Source organism: Neolamprologus multifasciatus, chromosome 12 (genome assembly GCF_963576455.1).
Source record: "Neolamprologus multifasciatus chromosome 12, fNeoMul1.2, whole genome shotgun sequence".
Taxonomy (NCBI): Eukaryota; Metazoa; Chordata; class Actinopteri; order Cichliformes; family Cichlidae; genus Neolamprologus; species Neolamprologus multifasciatus.
The window spans coordinates 10,574,622-10,594,416 of record NC_140450.1 but is presented as its reverse complement, the minus strand read 5'-3'; the positions used below and the strand labels follow the sequence as shown (position 1 = coordinate 10,594,416).

The 19,795-nt window shown below is 38.5% G+C and overlaps 1 long non-coding RNA gene across 1 annotated transcript; it reads right to left on the bottom strand.

The window, feature by feature from the left end:
• LOC146506466 (uncharacterized) lies at positions 1-1,318 on the bottom strand. The gene is made up of 2 exons (XR_014877251.1): positions 1,103-1,318; positions 1-342 (listed from the first exon to the last, which is right to left on the bottom strand). It is a non-coding gene; the product is annotated as an uncharacterized LOC146506466 (long non-coding RNA).
• Positions 1,319-19,795: the final 18,477 nt, after the last annotated feature.

The following is a 19,795-nucleotide window of genomic DNA, read 5'->3' as shown; positions in this document are numbered from 1 at the left end:
ACAGGGGCGATTTTAGCCCATTTTGGGGGGTGCTTCAGCACCCCCAAAATGAATCAAAGCACCCCCAAAGATTTATTACTTTTTTTTGACAATATTTGCTGTTTGTGTGACACACTACTAAAAATATAAAAAGCATACAGTACTGTACTTGTTTGAGACGTAACATTTTAACAACAAAAGTATAGATAACCCCTCCTCCCAAAATGGTTTGTTCCAGCTCTCCCCTGCTCTGGCTCTAGCGCTCTTGCTGCCAGAGCGATGGTGGCTGAGACACAGCGGAGCGAAGGTGTAAGTGCCTGGCTTAAAACAGGACATATTAGCTGCATTTAACCTTCAGTTACTCTTTATATCGTTAGGTAGGAGTCAGACCATGTTTCTTTTAGCTGAAAAACATTACACCAGGTAACCTGCAGTGTTGAAAACGTGTTTTCCGACAATGTTTGCTACCCTACAATCCGTCCTGCTCTGTAGTAAATTCAGCGACATTTCACCGTCCTGTTCCTCCCATTGAAATGTATACAGCCTATTTAAAAATCTAAAACTTTAAATTTTCCGTAGCCTAAAGTTGTTACCACTGTCCTGTTTTAAATGGATACTAACTAGCTAACTGACTGGATGCCCATTAACCTTATAATTCCTGTTGTGCGTGTGTGCGTGTGTGTGTGCGTACAGAGAGACAGCCAGGTTCATAATGGATATGAGGAAGTTTTTTCAAAAAAAAGGAGCCACATTCAGGTAAAAGTGTAAAATCAAATGATCCGTCAATCAAGAATAATGTTGGATCAGTGTTTCAATATGTATATCTTTTATTAGATGTTCATGTGGTTTGGTTATTTGCCTTTTGGTTGAAAGTACACTGAGAGAGGACTTTTTTATTAGTGATCTTAATAGTATTTTTTCATATTAATTTAATTTTCATCTAATTGAATGCAATCTATTTGTGTATGATTGTCAGTCCAAAGAGGGAGAGAGGAAAGAGGGGAACGTGAGGAGAAAGGGCAAGGTCAGGAAGAACCAGGTAAGAAAACAGACAGGGAACAGTGACGGGCACAACAGAAACTGTTAAACTGACAAAGAAAAAAAAAACTGATTTTACTCACACAATCTGGAAGTTGTGTCCTCCCTATATTAAAGCTGCTATACAGAATCTGCAAAACAAACTGGGTTGAAACATTTTGACCCTCTTTAACAACATTCCAACATAACATTATAATTGATTGGGGAGATTAAAAGTAATGATATATTTTTACAACTTTACAACTTTACTAAAACCTCAGCCAGTAATAGGTAGGCCAGCTTTTGGACCGTCCAGTTGTCTGTATGTCTGTCGCAGTACGTACATCACATTTGCACGCTATCAGAAAGTGCCAAACAGCCCTGGTGGAGTGAGGAGCTGTAAAGAGAAGCAGAGTGCTCTGTTTATATTCTAAAAATGTTTTAAGCTTGTTTCAAAGATTCTGTACAGCAGCTTTAAATGTTTTCCAAAAGCACACATACACTTCTCAGTGTTTCTCAAACTTTTTACAGTGTGTACCACCTGATAAAATGTCAAGCTCTCCTAAGTACCACTATGAAAGCATGAAACTCATAAATCTTACAACAGAAAATTAGTATTATTAAATTAGTAAAATTAGTATCTGCATACATTTTACACATTGTATACATTCTACCACAGGCAAAGTTGCCTCCATTTTTATAGTTTTTATTAATATTATGTAATAATTTATTTGTAACAATTTATTCTGTTTCGGGAGTGTTTTTTATGTATCTGTGTTATATTATACATACACATTAAAAGTGAATCTCTGTCCAAAAAATGCACTCAGTTTACTTCTTACTCACTATGAGCATCATTCATTATTCTCACCCAGTAATTAAGGTTAGGATATATATTTTTTTTATTCCAATCCAGTCTTCTTTAGCAGCATTTAAATAATCTTGATCAGATTTGATGGTTTTGTTACAGACGTTTCAAAAAAGTGTTTTGCTTTTCTTTCACAAATGTGGGGATTCAATTGTGTTAAAATGTACAAAACAGTGATGTCATGTTTTGTGACGAGGACCCAGGCACAGAGAGACTTGATGAATTTAAGAATCTTATGATTTAATAAAGAAATTTGCAGACTTACACAGAGATGGTAAAATTATGATGACTGATAATGGAGATGAATACAACAGACGATGAGGACAGGGAGGAACAGGGGTTTAAATGCACCAAAGTGACAGTCAGAGAGAACTCGGGACAACATTTAAGGATGCAGGGACTGACAGAGACAGGTTTATCTTGCCTGGCTGGGCAGCTCTCTGGGTGCTCAGCACCCCCAAAGCTCTGATTCTAGAATCGCCCCTGCTTTGAGATATTTCTGTCATTTACAAGCAGTACCTCTATTGGAATGGAAAATGAAGCCAATGCGGACATGCCAGAAACTACTTCCTCTAGAGGTGTTCAAGCATGCTAACAGATGCAGCTGGTCTGCTAGCCCTGATCTCTGATAACTGGAGTCACTGAACTGGATCCCCATTTCGGATCATCTCATTTTGGAGCAGTTCCTTTGAATTATCTGACGTCTGATATGGCTTGCTGTGAGTCAGCCTGTCTAAAACATTTGCATTTTATTTTGGTTTGTTTCTGTTTTAAATTACATAAAACTCTCTATACATATAAACTTGTAGTGTTTCACTAAACAGGGTGGATGAGTTACATTCTGTGGATTTACAAAGAAGCCAGAACATTTATAACAATCAAGTTTTTTTTACATGTTGTTATTACTTGAGTATTTTGACTGTTGTTTCTTCTCCATGCAGCTAGGAAGATGGCAAAGTTAGTCTAATTCAGTAGGCATTCCAGTAATGCCTATTACTTTTTCCCCCCAACCCTTTAAAATGTTTTAAAATGTTAGCAACTTACTGATTGGCCATTATCAATTATAATAATCCCCATATTCACACATATCACACAACAACTGTATTCATTTGCGTTATCTGGGAAGCTTTCTGTTAATCGTTAATTAGAAAAGGGTGTTTATTTTCTGTATCTGTGGAAGTGATTAGAACTGTTAATGGCCATTCAACGGCATGATAAGGACTGAAGCGCTGGTTGTGTATTGACCTACAGCTACACTAGCAGATAGGAGTGACAGGGTTTAAGTACCTGATGCAACTTCAAACTAAAGTGGCCCCTTTCATGACAAAAGGCTTTTTTGAATAGAGCTTTGACACCTTATTATGTGTTTGTTTGCATTCTTGGACAAGTTAAGACATCTTCCTGCAATACTGGCTCCCGAAGTGGATCCAAAGGGCTGTGAAGTCCAAGTCTGTGACTGAATTGCTCTCAAACAAAAGATTTCTGACGTCATTCAGTGTGTTTAAGGGTCTCCCCATTGTAAATGAATGAACAAAATGCTGTATGAAGTTCAGTTTCCTGTTCACTGACTCGTTATCCCACCTAAGCAGCTGTGAGTGTAGCTTTATTTCCTTACTATGTTTCTTTTGTTGCATACATGGGGCTTTCACGGTAAAGATGGATGTAATGCTAAAGTAATGCTTTAATCATGTAAGAACATTTCCTTCTGGGCATGCAGAAAGCTCAGCTAGTCCCCTTTCCACATGCCCAGGAGGAAAGCTGCAAATAGCTGATCCTTTTTGTACTGCTTTTTTTTTTTTTTAGCACCATCTGTTTGTTGAAGTGTGTGTTCGTGTGTGAAATGTGGGGATCATTCATATGCAGAGATCGGCAGCAGCAGGCTGTCTAACTGTGCTGTCTAGCTCCCCCTGAAAGGTCCTGCAGCTCTCTCTAAACTTCAGATGACATCCTGACATCAAACACTCTTCGCATTTTCACACATAGGTGTGTTGATGTTTGAATCACTGGGTATGCGTGCTACACTACAGGATCACGTTTGCCTGCACGAGCCCAGTCCTTGTAAAGACATCCTGTTTGTGCGGGATTCTTGTGTATCATGGGAAATACCCCAGACCAAGATGTGTGTAAAACAGTGATTTTCTTTGGTAATTTGAGGAGGGGGGCAATAAACCAAATTATGGATTATTTCAAGGGTTATCTTTTTGGATTAGGGTTTGTTTATTATCGAATAAAAATAAGCCTTGGGTAAATTTGAGCCTATGCTTCAGTGTTCGCTTTCAGTTTTGAAGGAAACATTGATGTTTGATATTATGGCTTCAGGCAAGTAAATTTTTTCTTTACAACTGTTGGCACGATTCAACTTGCATTGAAGATTGTGTTATTTCAGAGTCATCTTACAAGCATCTTGGAGAAGATCCATCTGAAGTGGACTATGTTCCTGTTGCTTTTGAGACATAGTCCACTTCAGAGTCTTCACGTGTGAAGCGTGGTCAGATAAGCTTCACTTTTTAAGGATTTGAAGCCTTCATAGACATGTCAGGAAGTCTGAAAATCTGCAAACCTGTGGTTTAAGTTCTTCCCCTAACCTGAAGTTACCCAATCAGTTTAGAATGCAGCACAGGTGTTTGGAAGAGATCCACTATCTATGGCTTACACATGGCACAAGTTTTTACAAACGGTCACGTTAAAAGAATTGTGAAAGCGATTTGATGAGCACCACATGGTCACACCTAAAACATGCCTGTAACTGCAAATTTATTGACTAATAGTTCCGATCTGAGATAATTGTGGGTAGAATAGCACGGCATCTTTGGTAAAGATGTGCTGTTGGATAATGGTGATCTCGCAATTTGCAGAAGAATGTAGCTGCCTTGCAAGGCAAAAGCTTCACCCTATAATACACCACTGAGGTGTTTCTCAACAGTAGAGCTCCTATTTTGCTTTGCTTGTTCAAGCCCCCCACATTGCAAATGCACGTATATGTGCACACAGCTGATGCAACACAGTTTCTCACCAATAGTGTCGCACAATTTCTGTGGCATCTGGCACTGCATCAAAATACAACACTGTGCCAGTAGAAGTAGGTCAGAAGAAGGCTACAAGCTAGTTCACATGCAAGTAAACAATGCAGGTTTCAACTGGCAGGAAAACCAGATTTCCAAATATTTTTTAAGGGCACCTTTAGCCAAGGATAATTAGAATCTTATTAAATTATCATCACCACCAAAAAACAGAAAAACACTGTTTGAGTAGCTACTACTGTAATCTAGATGTGTGTGTAGCTTTTTTCTGACTGCAATCTTTTGCTACCCACCCCCAAACCCACCCCTACCAGAAAAACAAGGAAGAAAGAAAAAGCCACACAACAAACACAGCAAGAAGCCTTTTTGATTGTCCACGTATCATAAAGCACTTCTCAAAAGGATGAAAAGACTGACAACAGATTCCTTACAAAGTTCATAAAACAATAAAAATATATTTTCATATAATTTATATATTTATAAAAAGGCAGGCAGGTTGATGGGCATCAATATCAACATATCAGGACATTTTTTGTTTGAAATGTGTTTTTTATTTTAGTTTTCAGTGCACATGTAAAGTATTATTTTTTAAAGAGTAAACAGCATTATGTTGTTATTTGGATACTAGCTTGCCATCTGTTTTTCTTATGTAGTAAAGTCAAGTCATTGTGGTCTCAAGTGTTCACCATCTGCAATATAAAATGATCATATTTCCATTGTTAAAAGGTCCCACAAAACCAACAAAACAATGTGCTCAAGAACATCTTGACAACAGCTGACGTCTTTCTCAGTAACATTTTTTTTAAATCATATTCTGCCGTGCTGTTGTTATATGCTCTGTTCACAATGTGAGCTAAAAGTTTAACGGCCGAGGACAAAGGTTTTACTCTGAAACAGTGCCCAGTGATTCATTGTTGAACTTCTTTCTCGAGCAGTCACGCTACATTTTTCTGTAAGTTTTGAGATAAAAAAAAAAGGTTTGGTGGGGAAATAACTGATCACAGCCACTTTCCCACCACGCACTCCAGTTAGATATAACACAAAGTCCCTTTGTTTGACCAAGTGCCACATATTCAATGGCTAACATTCAGAGGGAGCACGATGTCACAGCTCCCGGATTAGGGTCATTTCAAAAGTTGGATGGAGGAGCGAGAGGGTTAAGGGGGTTAAGGTTAGAATTGGCATGGGGGGTTGGCTCGACTACACAGAGCAGGAATGCGTATATGCCTACAAATGAATTTAGCCTGAATGCTGTTTTTATGGTCCCTTGGTAGTGTTTTCCTAGTGATTAGCTTCCTTGCCATTGCTGATCTCTCTGACACATGGTCAGTCACGTTTGAGTGCCTGATAGGGCAGATGAGAGAGAGGTTGTCTGTGAAACAAGAGAACAGGGGGCATCACACTGTCTTAATCTAAAGATTAATGTGATTTTTTTTATTATTATTTTATTACTTAATCAGAGTTTCAGGAAAATAAGTAACTGTTTGTACTGGATGTATGATGAAACAAGACGGGCATATAATAGTGAGTAAATATTCAGGTATGAACTGATCAACGTTTGCACATGCCACAATGATTGTTGCTTATGAGAATGGCATGTCTTTGTAGTGAATGTAGGTTCTCAGCCACACCAACACACACGAAATCTCAATGTCAATGAACTGGAGTAACCCTCTTTCAAGGTGAGGCCATACCTCTCAGCCAATCACAGCGGGTCTAGGATCAGGCACCCTGCACTCAGCCAATCAACACACTTGTGTTTTTTTCTCTCCCACTTTTCTCTGGTTCTTTGTCATTCTTTTAGAAATAGTATTTTATGACTAACAACTAAACGCCCTAGCGGAAATCGTTACCATTTTTTTGGTGTCTGCCACTCAGGCAGTTTTTTTCCTCCTTGTTCTTATGCCTCTTAAGCTTGCATGCCATTGTATGGTCTCTGCTACTCATTCATTGACAAAGTAGACAATACAAAGGGGAAATCCCTAAGTCTGTTGCTGATGACCATGTCTGTGTTTTCAGTGGACAGACATTTATTCCATTTGATCATTTCGTTTTTGGAGAAGTTTAGGAGCTGTGTGTGAGTGCGAGTGTACAGAGGCATGTGTGCAGACGTCCTTAGTAAGGTGTAATTTGAGGCTGGGACACCGTCATCTGACATCAGCCGTTGCATAAACCATGTCAAGTAAAGACAAGACTGCTTCTTACTCTGCACAGATTCCCACAGAATACCATAACATGCAGTGAAAGCTCAGGTGGTCTGTTCCCATATGTCAGGATGATGGGAATGTTGTAAGATGAGCTTCTCCTAATAATAAGTCATTGTTTTAGTTGAAGGAGCTCTTTGGGATAAAATAATGTTTTTGTAATAAGTATTTTAATCTGATACAGATGCAAGAACTTGTGGTGGGGAAAAATAAGAACAAAGAAAAAGCCGAGTCCGGTTTACTTAATGAGATTTGCAAGATATACATTTGCCTTATAGCTTTACAATTTCGAAAATACATCTTGCATTTGCTTGTATTCATTCATAGTTTACTTTTTAAGCATACTGTATAACCTTTGGTAATTGTGATCTTTTCCAAAAAGATCACAATTACTTTTCCAAAAGTCTACATCCTATTTTCATTTAAGTTAACTACAATGTTTTTTCCACACCTTTTTATTTAATTTTTTTTTACTGCAGTTTTAGTAAACTATAATGACCTTGGTGTACTGCTTGGGTGAGTGATTTCTTTTTTATTTTAGTTTTTTTTTTTTAAGTTAAATCTAATCTGATGAAATTCTTCAACTCGGGATGCACTGTTGGATACTCTGGTCATGGATGAGCACAGTAGAGAAAGAGATAATGCTACAGGGTAGAAAACTGAAGCCTGCAATAAAATGCCAAAAAATGCAGGCTTTGTAGTTTTTCTCCAAAGCTAGTCAAGCATTGATCCCATCCCATGTTACAGAAGCTTTACAGCAGAAATAAACAAAATCTGATAATAATAGTAATTTTAAAAAAAGGTCTTTGGTCTCTGTATCTTATTTCCATTTCATGACAACTTTACTGCTGCTAGTGAAATGAATTTTTATACACTTTTTCAACTGTATTTCAGCTTTGATTTATGCATAATAATAGAAGGCGTCTGACCTTTGAGTGACAGATGGGTATTGTTTTGTCTTGCCAGTTCCAACCACGATCTACAGACTCCTCCAAATTGGACATTCCTTTGAAACTCATTAATTAAAAAACTGCATGTGCTGGCTGCCGGCAGAGCCCGCGGGCACGTCACTGCAGCCCCCCTCTGGCTTCTGCCCCATGGCTGCTGGGTGACCCATCGTCTGAGGCTTTCCTCAGCTCTTCCCAGGAGGGTGGCACGGATGCCCCTCTGGTGGTCCTCCTTGGGCTCTCACACTCTGGGGCCTCTGGATGTCTGGGGACTGGATCTCCTCCATTAATGCTTCATGTCCTGGGGGCATAGGGGTAGGGAACTCCAGGCCTCGAGAGCCGGTGTCCTGCAGGTTTTAGATGTGTCCTTGATCCAACACAGATGATTTAAATGGCTAAATTGCCTGCTCAACATGTCTTGAAGTTCTCCAGAGGCCTGGTAATGAACTAATCATTTGATTTAGGTGTGTTGACCAAGGGTGATATCTAAAACCTGCAGGACACCACCTCTCAAGGCCTGGCGTTCCCTACCCCTGCTCTAGCAGATAGTTACATGGAGAAACCTTTTGAATACAAGCGCGCTGATCCACATGGGTGTGCACACAGGTGTTCACTGTTCATAGAAACAAACTACATTTTTCTTGGCTGCTACCTCAAAGCACATTGTGCGCTGTCAGTCTTGCGTGCTGCACAACAACATTCAATATTAAGTATTTACTGTTATTTACACTTAGCTAGATTAATGCAATGGTGTTGTGTTTATTATGTTGCACTCTTTTCTTGCTTGTTATGATCCACTTGTTAAAGCAAATCCGTTGGGTATCTTTGTTGGCCTTCAGACGTCAGTTCTGATGCATTTTCAATTTTTCTTTGCTATCTGGGCTGATTGGGACCTGATGAATATAAAAACAAAGAACTACCAGATTTTTTTTTTTTACCTAATTTTTTGTTTCTGAGAAAAATTAGATCAACATATGAGGACATTTGTTTTAAATTTTGATAGAACAGTGGCAGTATAATGTCCTCGTAAGTGGATATCAGGCCCTTGTAGAGAAAAATTAAGTATTTTGGTCTAGACATCCCAAAATGTGATGTCCACATATGTGGACGCCACGTCCTAGGAGGTTAAGACATACTGGGACAGTGAGAAAATGCTTGAGGAATGGAGGAGTGTACTGGTACCAGTTTTTGAGAACAAGAGAGATGTGCAGAGCTGTAGTAACTACAAGAGGATAAAGTTGATGAGCCATACCATGGGCCATAAGGGGAAGTCTTTTTAAAACTAGGCTAAGAAGAGTGCTGACAAGCAGTAAGCACAGTATGGCTTCATGCTATAGATGTGATGTTTGGGTTGAGAGTGTTGATTGTAAAGTAAGAGAAGATCAAAGGGAGTTATGCTGTGACTTTGTGTATCTGTTTAGAGAGCGCATTTGATAGGGTGCCAAGAGAGGAACGGTGGGAATGCATGAGGAAGTCTCGAGTTGCAGAGAAGCTTGTGAGGATGTGCAGGACATGTATGAGGTCAGTGAGACAGTGGTTAGGTGTGCAGTATGAGTGACGAATGTGTTCAAGGGGAGGGTCAGCTTACGTCAGGGATGTGCTCTGAGTCCCTGCTTATTTCCAATGATCATGGACAAATTGACTGGGGAGATCAGGCAGGGTGGATTATGTGGATTATGATGTTTGCAGATGATCTGTAGTAAGAGCAGCTGGAAGAGGGCTCGGAGAGGTGGAGATATACTCTGGAGAGAAGAGCAATGAAAGTCAGGAGAAACACAACAGAATGAAAGTTTCCCTGAAGCAGCAAAGGTAAGGAAGGTGGATGAGTTGCCAGGCAGGAGGGGAAAAAAACACCACAGATGAGAGAAATGAATGTAGTGAAGGAAGAAATGCAGAGGGTTGTTGTAAGGGTGAGGTGGAGTCAGAGGTTGCCACATTTTCTGCTTCATCCCTATTCCTTTTCACTTTTGATGTGTATGTCATACCATAAATAGTTGGTGTCAGAAGGAAATGTAAGAAAATATCACTGTAAAACTCCATATATATGTTTGTTTTTTGGTGTCTTTTCTTCTTTGATAATTCACAGTCATCATTACAAAATACCCATTTACAAAAATATTAGTGTATGTAAAATGCGGCTCTAAAATACGTTGTGAATATTGATGAAGAAGATTCACTGGAAAGCAAACAATGAGCTTTAATTCATCTTCAAAACTTCAGCTTTTCATGTCAAGACAGCTCCAAAAATGCCACTCTTCCATGAACTGAGTTCCAAAACTGCAGTGTCTGCCCTCCTAGAAATGCCTTAGGTTAAACTGAAAATTCGTTTTGAATCTCGTAAAAACATTTTAACAAGACAACAGATAAGACAGCAAATTCCACAGTTTTTATAGGGTAAGTACTCAGTGTGTCTGTGCTCCATTAACAAGGTTTGAGTTTTGTGTGTTCATGATTTATTTTTGGGTTTATGAAGTCATTTATGTTCTACTTCTATATCCTTTCATTCTTTGAGTATATGAGTATAGTACTATTTCCCAGCACTTCTGAGTTTTGCTAATTGCGTTTCTAGTTCTCAGTTCTTGGTTGATGTGAATTCTCTTTTGTGTCCAGACTGTCCTGGTCTTATCTCTGTGGTTGAACCTTATGTCTCCTGTATGAAGTCAGTCTTGTCTCTGTGTGTTTTACTTTCTGTCTTTGTGTCAAGTCTGCATTTCTGTTGCTGTGTTCTGTTACTTCCTATTGTATTTTGGCAGTCGGTAATTAGATTCTGTTCACCTGTGTCTCGTTTTCCCCAACTGTGTCTTCTCTCTTTAAATACTCATGCACATATTTAACCCTCAGTTTTCTCAGGTTTTTGTTGTGTCCGAGTATTCTGGTTTCCCCTTTAATTTCCTAGTGTGTCTTCAGCCCAGCTTTATTTTGATAAGTTCCAGCAATAAAGATTCTGAGTTTAGTTCTGCTTTGGAGTCCTGAATTTGGGTCCACACCCTGTCTGTCTGGAGTTTGTAGTGGTTAACATCTTTGGACTTTTAATGACCTGGCTGATGGGTATATATAAAAGAACAAAAGCCTGAGTGAGCAGCACCAAGAATTGTGTTTATAATGGAAAAAACACATTTTGATCATAAGTTTCCCACATGTTCCTATGCTTCTGATTAAGGCAAGCAGCCCAGGAAATACGGGATGATGGTGATTAATTTTTGGGGGAGAAATTTAGAGCAGATGTTTTTTCTTCTTCTTTAATTCAGTGATAATTGTTACCATTTTATCATCAAAGGTACCCTTTACATGGCCTTTTCCTTCTTGTTTGATCTGCTGTGAAACCACCAAATAAGATTAAGTTCTTGTGAAACTGATACCAATGCTAATCTTGTATTTGGCTGTTGGGCTATTGCTCATCCGTTATGGACTAATAAGAATTACTGTTGGTAAAAGATATGACCTCACTTCACGATAAGAGGATGTTTGGAAAGACAGTAGTTTCTTTGGGAGAACAGAAAACCTTGTATCTAACATCCCTTAGTAAATTACTTTATTTTACATCTGTTTAAATTCCTCGCACAGAACAGTCTGAACAGACAACCTGTTTTAAAATGTCCTAAATCAGTTATTAATTAGTTTGAGACAAAAACACAACCTCAGGGGTCACAAGCTAGTCTACTCCTCATGCTGGTCTCAAGCCTGACTCAATGGGTTGGTTGTGTCAGGAAAGGCATCTGGGTAGAGGTCTGTGCCAAAACAACCATGCACATCAGTCCACTGTGGTGACTCCTTGGGAAATAAGGGAGCAGCTGAAAATACCCATCTGTCTCTGTCTGCTGATTCACATGTAATATTTGTTTATGTGTTTTTTAGTTCATATGTTTGCTGTGAGGATTTATGCAAGTGAGTTTCTATTGCATTTTGTGAAATTTAGCCTCAATAGCTTAACTTTTTTTTTTTTTATGACATTTCCACTAAATAAATACAGTGTCCTAACCTTCATATGTCAGTTTTGATCAACCTTCATAAACAGACTCACACTTGCTACTTCATTGTGTACACATGTTAAAAACTGATTGTTAATGCAAATATCCAGTCAGCCAATCACATGGCCATGAGCTGGAGTTCTCGGGGTGAAACTAAATGCCTTGTTGATGTCAGAAGAAAATTGCCAGACTGCTTCGACCTGATAGGATGGTTACAGCAATTCAAATAACTGCTTGAATAACCAAGAAGAGCATCTGTAAATGACTCTATGGCGTGGTGTGGTTTGTGGCTCAGCTGCAGGGGAGGGGTGGAGCAGTGGGTTGAGGGTGTGGTGTCTGACTCACACACCTGACCCCATCATCTAATCATGTCTCCCCTGTCAAAGATGTTGCTGGCACCTGAGAGCTTTGTGTTGTGTCCGCCACAGAAGAGGAGCAGCTGGAAAGCTGCATGTTGGAAAGCCAGCCAATAAAAATGTGTAAACCTGCAACACTGCTGTTGTCGGGTCCTTTCCCACAGACTCTAAAGGACAACACTGACTTTCCCATAGTTTTCCCGAAAATAAAACTGGTTCTGGGCTGGATCTGGATCTGGATCAACTGTGTGAAACCCAGTTCTACCAAAGTGTACCTAATAACGTGGTTAGGCAGAGCATTTGTGTAGCTTTTTGTCCTACATAAGTCTAGCATTGCATAGTGTAGTTTAGTATAGTTGCTGTGATGTAAGAACCACAAGGCATTTTACTGACTCATTACAAATTCCCCCATAATTTAAGAGTAATTATATAGTAATTGTTAGAAAACAACACTATATATTGTAAGGTCTGTTATGCTATGTTCACTCAGAAGGACGCTGAAACAAAATGTAAAACGAACTGTACAAACCTAAATAAACAATAGGAAGGTGGAGCCATGCATTAAAAATATAATGAAATCCTTGATTTGAGTTTCCACATGTTAAGGATTTTGCCTTTTATAGATGGATTTAGTGCCCCTGCGGACTGTCTTCCCCAAGAGAAAAAAAAACGTGATTCATTGGTATTAAAAGATTAACAGTAAATCCTCATTCCACAGCAGGGCAGCTCTGATGAAAAGTGACGCTCCCTTTGAGGTTGGTTTTGTCTGCTGCTGCAGAGAGCTCAGCTGAGACAGTGTAGTGTATTTGATCTACTGTACAAATCAATCTTCAAATCATATGATTCAAACCATGTGACTTCAAAGCCAAATACCTTCACATACAATACAAGGACTCGGCTCAGCAACAACACGATGGCCGAAATCTTTTTTTTTTTTTTGGCTGAAATCTTTACAATAAAACACCAAAAAGCATTTTCCAAAATGCTTTTTTTTTGTTTGTTTGTTTGTTTTTAATATAGAACAATGCAATGCATGTGTTATTTAACTTGTCTACCAATGCTGATTATATTAAAGTAAAAAACTAAAGGGTATTTTAGGTGTCATGTTTGATTGTGTTATGCAGGCAAAGAGGTGTGGTAATCATGTAAGCAGTGAATAGGTCATGTGCACACAGCTATTAAAAGAAGTGACTGGTCTTAAATAACCCAAGCACTGTTGTATAACTATATAGCAAACTTGTGGCATCAGTGACATTATTCTACGAGTGACCAACAGTTAAAAAGCTGTTAAGGCTGATGTATGGATACACACCCACTTAGATAAGTCCAACTGCAGCTTGTCTTCCCAAAACTACAAACAAGTATATAAATCTAAAAAATTCCCAAAAACCTTCAAAAGAAAAACCATGAGTATTGCCACAGTCAAAAATAATGATTTTGCCATGTAGTTTGATTATAAACGAAACTAACTGCTTTATCATATCCATATGTCATTTGTGACTTTAACTGTATAAACCAATCCCAGACGTTGTCTGAGAAATAAGGCCAAATCAGAATGTTGATTCTTAACATTCAGACCTTATATCCTTTTGTAACATGAAAGAATTACATAAGTCCCATTGTCTGCAGATTATGGTTGTTTTTCTACGTTCCTTCAGCTAGAAGGGTATTTTTGTGGCTCCGTCACACTTGTCTGGCTCATTCCCACGAGAACTTGTGAGCCTACACTTCTGACACCATAAAATATGGGAACACAAGAAACGACCAGCTTCAGAGGCTATTTGTGTGTCCCAACAGAGTGAATCTGTGTTTTTAATCAAATATAATTCAAATAACCCTCTCAGGCTCAAATTAAATTTTTGTTGCTAATGCACAACCAAGTCCTGCAGTGGTACTACTGACTAAAACAAACTCATAAAATATGTATGTGGGGTAATCAGGTTGCAAATCGGCAACGCCTGCCTTGAGAGGGTTGAAGTGAAATTCTCAGAAATAGAAATCGAAAGAAAGAAGCATGTGTGTTCTGGAGAAGACCAGTTTAACTGAAATATATTGTCTTACTGATGCAAATCTTGAAAGGTCAAGATCTGCACTTGTACTTCCTTCTTCAAAAGGCTTTTCAAAGGTTAAGACCTGGTTAAATTTAAGATGATTAAGATTAGAATTCCACTAAGGTTAAAAAGTTTTTAGTTGGACCTGTACTTGCAGTGGTGCGGTAAAGGCTTAATCTTAGGCAAGGCAAGTTTATTTGTATAGCACAATTCAACAACAAGGTGATTCAAAGTGCTTTACAGAGACATGAGAAACAAAAACAAATAAAAAGCATGATTTAAAATTGATTAAAACAAGCAAACAAACAAACAAACTAATTAACAAACAAACAAACAAACGGTGACGTTTGTTTGTTTATAAATATCAATAATTACAAACAATAATATTAAAAAAAAATCTCTACTTGGTCGGAGGACGTTTAGTCAACCTAAAAGGCTTGTGTGTGTATTTAGACTCTTCAGAATATAATATAATAGAATAGTCATTTATTGTCATTGATGTTGTCAAGTTCTTTGCAGTCTGAATAGCCTAAAATGTTTGTGAGTCTGGAGGTGTTTCATCAAAAGAAAAATTAGTTCCAAAGTTTATCAGATGCAGCATAACGGAACGTGATGATGCTGCTCGACAATAATCATAAGCATCAAAATAAAACTATTGCATAATGGCGGTTAGACCGCAAACATGAACAAAAACAAATCTAAATCAATTAGCTGTTCATCTTAGATGTCCTAAAAATATGGCTGAGATGAAACAGATTTGTAGAGATTCCTTGTGAATGTTGCACACGTCTCATCTGTAGTTACTGGAAGCGGTTTGCGGCCAGAAGAGCTAAAACCAGTTTTCAAATTCAAGGGTTCACTATCTTTTATCAGCAACACTGGTGATGGTGTGTTCAGTAAAGACTTGAAGGATTATGTGTAAAGAGTATTTGATTTAAATGTATTTGTGTTAATCCTACAACATCATGCTTTGGTTGCTCTTACTATGACTAACTGAATGTATGAAAAATAAGTGATATGAAGAAAGATAAAGTCTACATCATTTCTGCAGGCTCCCACTGACATTTTAAATAACTATTAAAGTTACTGTTTGAAATCTGGACTTCTAAATCTCAGTGTGTCCTTGTGTAACAATTGTTGTTTATTTATACATGTTTGCTTAATGGCTGTGTGTGTTTTGCTGACTGTAGAACAATTTGCTGATCTGTGATAAAGATATCACTGATCCTTGACCCATGACATTATGATGAAGTTGCCACAGAGAAACAGTTGAAACATGGGACTTTACCCAGAAGCACATGTGGTGGTTGGGGTTTCTGTTCAGTGTTAAACCAAAACTAAAGGCTCAGATATTTTTAGACTACTACATTTTTCTCTCCTTTTCCTTATTTTAGGTTTTCATTCACAGTTTGGCTAGATTTAGACAACAAAAGTATTTCTTTTGATTTGGGATAATATCGAGGTTTAGATTAAATTAGACTCTTGCACAAGCCACCATGTGTTAAGTATTACGCACACAGGACTAGTGTTGATTCCAGTCATTTGTAAAAGATTTCAAATGTCATTAATGATATTAACTTCAACGGAACAAATGTTATGTAGCAGATGTAACAGCTATGCTTGTAACTACCAGTCACAGATGTCAGTGAAATAAAACACAGATTTTTCTTACTTCATGAGAATTCTGCTCATGAGAGAGTCGTTCCCCTGGTAACACTAATCCTGTGTGAGTAAGGTTCAGAAATATTTCTATCAGAAAGGATATGAGGCAGATAACCCTGAAGGTTAACTACACTGACTCACAAAGCTCTGAATAACATACATTATGAGCTGTAGGAACAACATTAACACGCATATTGTTAGCTTAAATGTGTGTTTGTGTGTATGTGTGTTTTACACAGATCACATTACAATTATTTTCCATATTCTACTCGGGTCTGGTTTAATAATTGAATCCTTATAAAGGCAACATTTGAATTGAGAGATGTTTTCTGGCAAGTGCTTCATCATATCGAAACATTGCCTTTTAAAGAATGTTTTATGAATGTTTTGTGAATTATTGATGAGACTTCTGGTACATTGGACATGCTTACTACAAGTACTGTGCAGATAAAGTTAACTTTCACATTTTTCTAAAGTCCATCCATCCATCCATTCATCCATCTATTTTTGCCCTGTTGTTATAGGGTGAAGGATGAGGTACCAAAGGTTTATTTTCTAAAGCCTGTTTACAATGATTTTCCACAGTTAATAGTTAGTTATTGTTTTGAGTCCATTGAACTAATAATTTGGTGAGTACTAAAATGTTTGCTGGGTAAAATAATAAACTTTTTTAGTTGTCATAGAACTACAAATTCAAGTTGTAAAAAGTGTCAGTAGTGTCAGTAGCCTCAGATATACTCAATGACCAGGCAAGCTGATTTTCCTTGCTTATCAGTTTTTATGTTAAGCCACACCAACTAATCCTGAAAGACAGATATGATGATCTAAGTACACCAATTCAATTCAATTCAATTCAATTCAAATTATATGGCACCAATTCATAACAACAGCTTTCTCAAAGTGCTTTATATTGTAGGGTAAAGATGCTACAATATTAGAAAGAAACCCAAACAATCATACAACCCCTGCAAGAACCTGGTGACAGTGGGAAGGAAAAACTCCCTTTTAACAGGAAGAAACCTTTGGCAGAACCAGGTTCGGGGAGAGGCAGCCATCTGCCATTGCAGTTTGGGAATGAGGGGGAACAGAAGACAGCAGGGAGAGAACTCTTTAAACGAGAAAAGAGAATTGAACTTTATGAAGATGTGCAAATCAGCAGAAATAAGCATACAAAAGATATAACTTCCTGGTTCATTAGAACTCTTGAAACAGCTTTGCTGACACTGAGCTTTAACAGTAAATAACCTCTGATGTTGGATTTCCCCTTAAAAAAGAAAGGCCTGCAATTTAGTTATTAAGATGTTTCACTGTAAAACTGATCCAGTCCCATAGTTTATTATATCTTTCCATTGTTCAAAATCCTGTTTGTAAGATCATTTGGCACTACTTCAGAAGTCGTGGCAAATATGTGACATTCAGACACAGCTGATTATTATTTTCCTTCCAACGGGAGTTTCCATGAGAAAAGGGGATGAGAACTGAAGCTGATTCGGCTCACAGTTGATGAGGTCGGAAGAGTTCATTGATGTCAGTTCCAACACCGCTGGCTCACCATTTTTGCTTATGCTGGCACTTGATTCTAAATTTCCTGAGAATGTAAGTGGCCAATGGTTGTTTGTATCTATGTGATAGCCATGTAACTTATCACTTCAGGGTTATTTTCCTGCAACCAGGATAAAGATGGGAGGATTAGCTGTTGTAGATCCATTTGATGCTGAACATTATGTAATATGAAGACAACATGTAGTATATAAGTGACCAAGTAGTATTGGGGTAAAAGTTATTGAATAGTGTTGAAATAAAATGACAAAATTGTGAAGGATTAAAATATTCCAAGAGCTCAACTTACTTCATCTAAACATGTTTCAATCGCATTTTATGAACACAAAATGCACAGGTTTGTGAATACGAAAAAGTTATATTGATTTAACTCAGTTGTTTAAGTTTCTGCCAAAGCAAAACATTTGTGTGCAACCAATGTCCACTATTGAATTAAGTAAATCCAACATGGCCTTTTTTTCATTGTAGGATCATGGTGATAACTGCACATTGTTTATTTAGTAACTCATCATCTGAGAGGGCAGTGAGGACACAAGTCCAGCTGTGTTGGAGCTCTGCATTAGGACAATGACCCGAAGCCTAACCTGACCATCTTCGTCCATTTCCATTTCATATAACTGATGAGTGATGACTACAGAAATATGTAGTGCTCAAAAACAGTTAAGGGAATACTCTGACAATCTAACCTTGACTTCTGGTGGGATTTAGAATACAGCACTCTGAGGATAGATTATTTTGGTATCCACTGGCCATTGTTATGGGATTTTGTTCTTAACAAACTATAACATGCACGGCAGAAAGATTGTCAACTTGATTATTTTGTTCTTCAAAATCCAATTACTGATTTGAGTGTTCTCTTAATTGTTTGCACTAGTTATTGTTTGCACTAGTTTGCACTAGTATATATATATATATATATATATATATACAGTGGGGCAAAAAAGTATTTAGTCAGCCACCGATTGTGCAAGTTCCCCCACTTAAAATGATGACAGAGGTCAGTAATTTGCACCAGAGGTACACTTCAACTGTGAGAGACAGAATGTGAAAAAAAAAATCCATGAATTCACATGGTAGGATTTGTAAAGAATTTATTCGTAAATCAGGGTGGAAAATAAGTATTTGGTCACCTCAAACAAGGAAAATCCCTGGCTCTCACAGACCTGTAACGTCTTCTGTAAGAAGCTTTTCTGTCCCCCACTCGTTACCTGTATGAATGGCACCTGTTTGACCTATCATCTGTATAAAAGACACCTGTCCACAGCCTCAACCAGTCAGACTCCAAACTCCGCCATGGCCAAGACCAAAGAGCTTTCGAAGGACACCAGGAAAAGAATTGTAGACCTGCACCAGACTGGGAAGAGTGAATCTACAATAGGCAAGCAGCTTGGTGTGAAAAAATCAACCGTGGGAGCAATCATCAGAAAATGGAAGACATACAAGACCACTGATAATCTCCCTCGATCTGGGGCTCCACGCAAGATCTCATCCCGTGGGGTCAAAATGATCATGAGAACGGTGAGCAAAGATCCCAGAACCACACGGGGGGACCTGGTGAATGACCTGCAGAGAGGTGGGACCAAAGTAACAAAGGTCACCATCAGTAACACACTACAACGGCAGGGAATCAAATCCCGCAGTGCCAGACGTGTTCCGCTGCTGAAGCCAGTGCATGTCCAGGCCCGTCTGAAGTTTGCCAGAGAGCACATGGATGATACAGCAGAGGATTGGGAGAATGTCATGTGGTCAGATGAAACCAAAGTAGAACTTTTTGGTATAAACTCAACTCGTCGTGTTTGGAGGAAGAAGAATACTGAGTTGCATCCCAAGAACACCATACCTACTGTGAAGCATGGGGGTGGAAACATCATGCTATGGGGCTGTTTTTCTGCCAAGGGGACAGGACGACTGATCCGTGTTAAGGACAGAATGAATGGGGCCAAGTATCGTGAGATTTTGAGCCAAAACCTCCTTCCATCAGTGAGAATTTTGAAGATGAAACGAGGCTGGGTCTTCCAACATGACAATGATCCAAAACACACCGCCCGGGCAACAAAGGAGTGGCTCCGTAAGAAGCATTTGAAAGTCCTGGAGTGGCCTAGCCAGTCTCCAGACCTCAACCCCATAGAAAATCTGTGGCGGGAGTTGAAAGTCCGTGTTGCT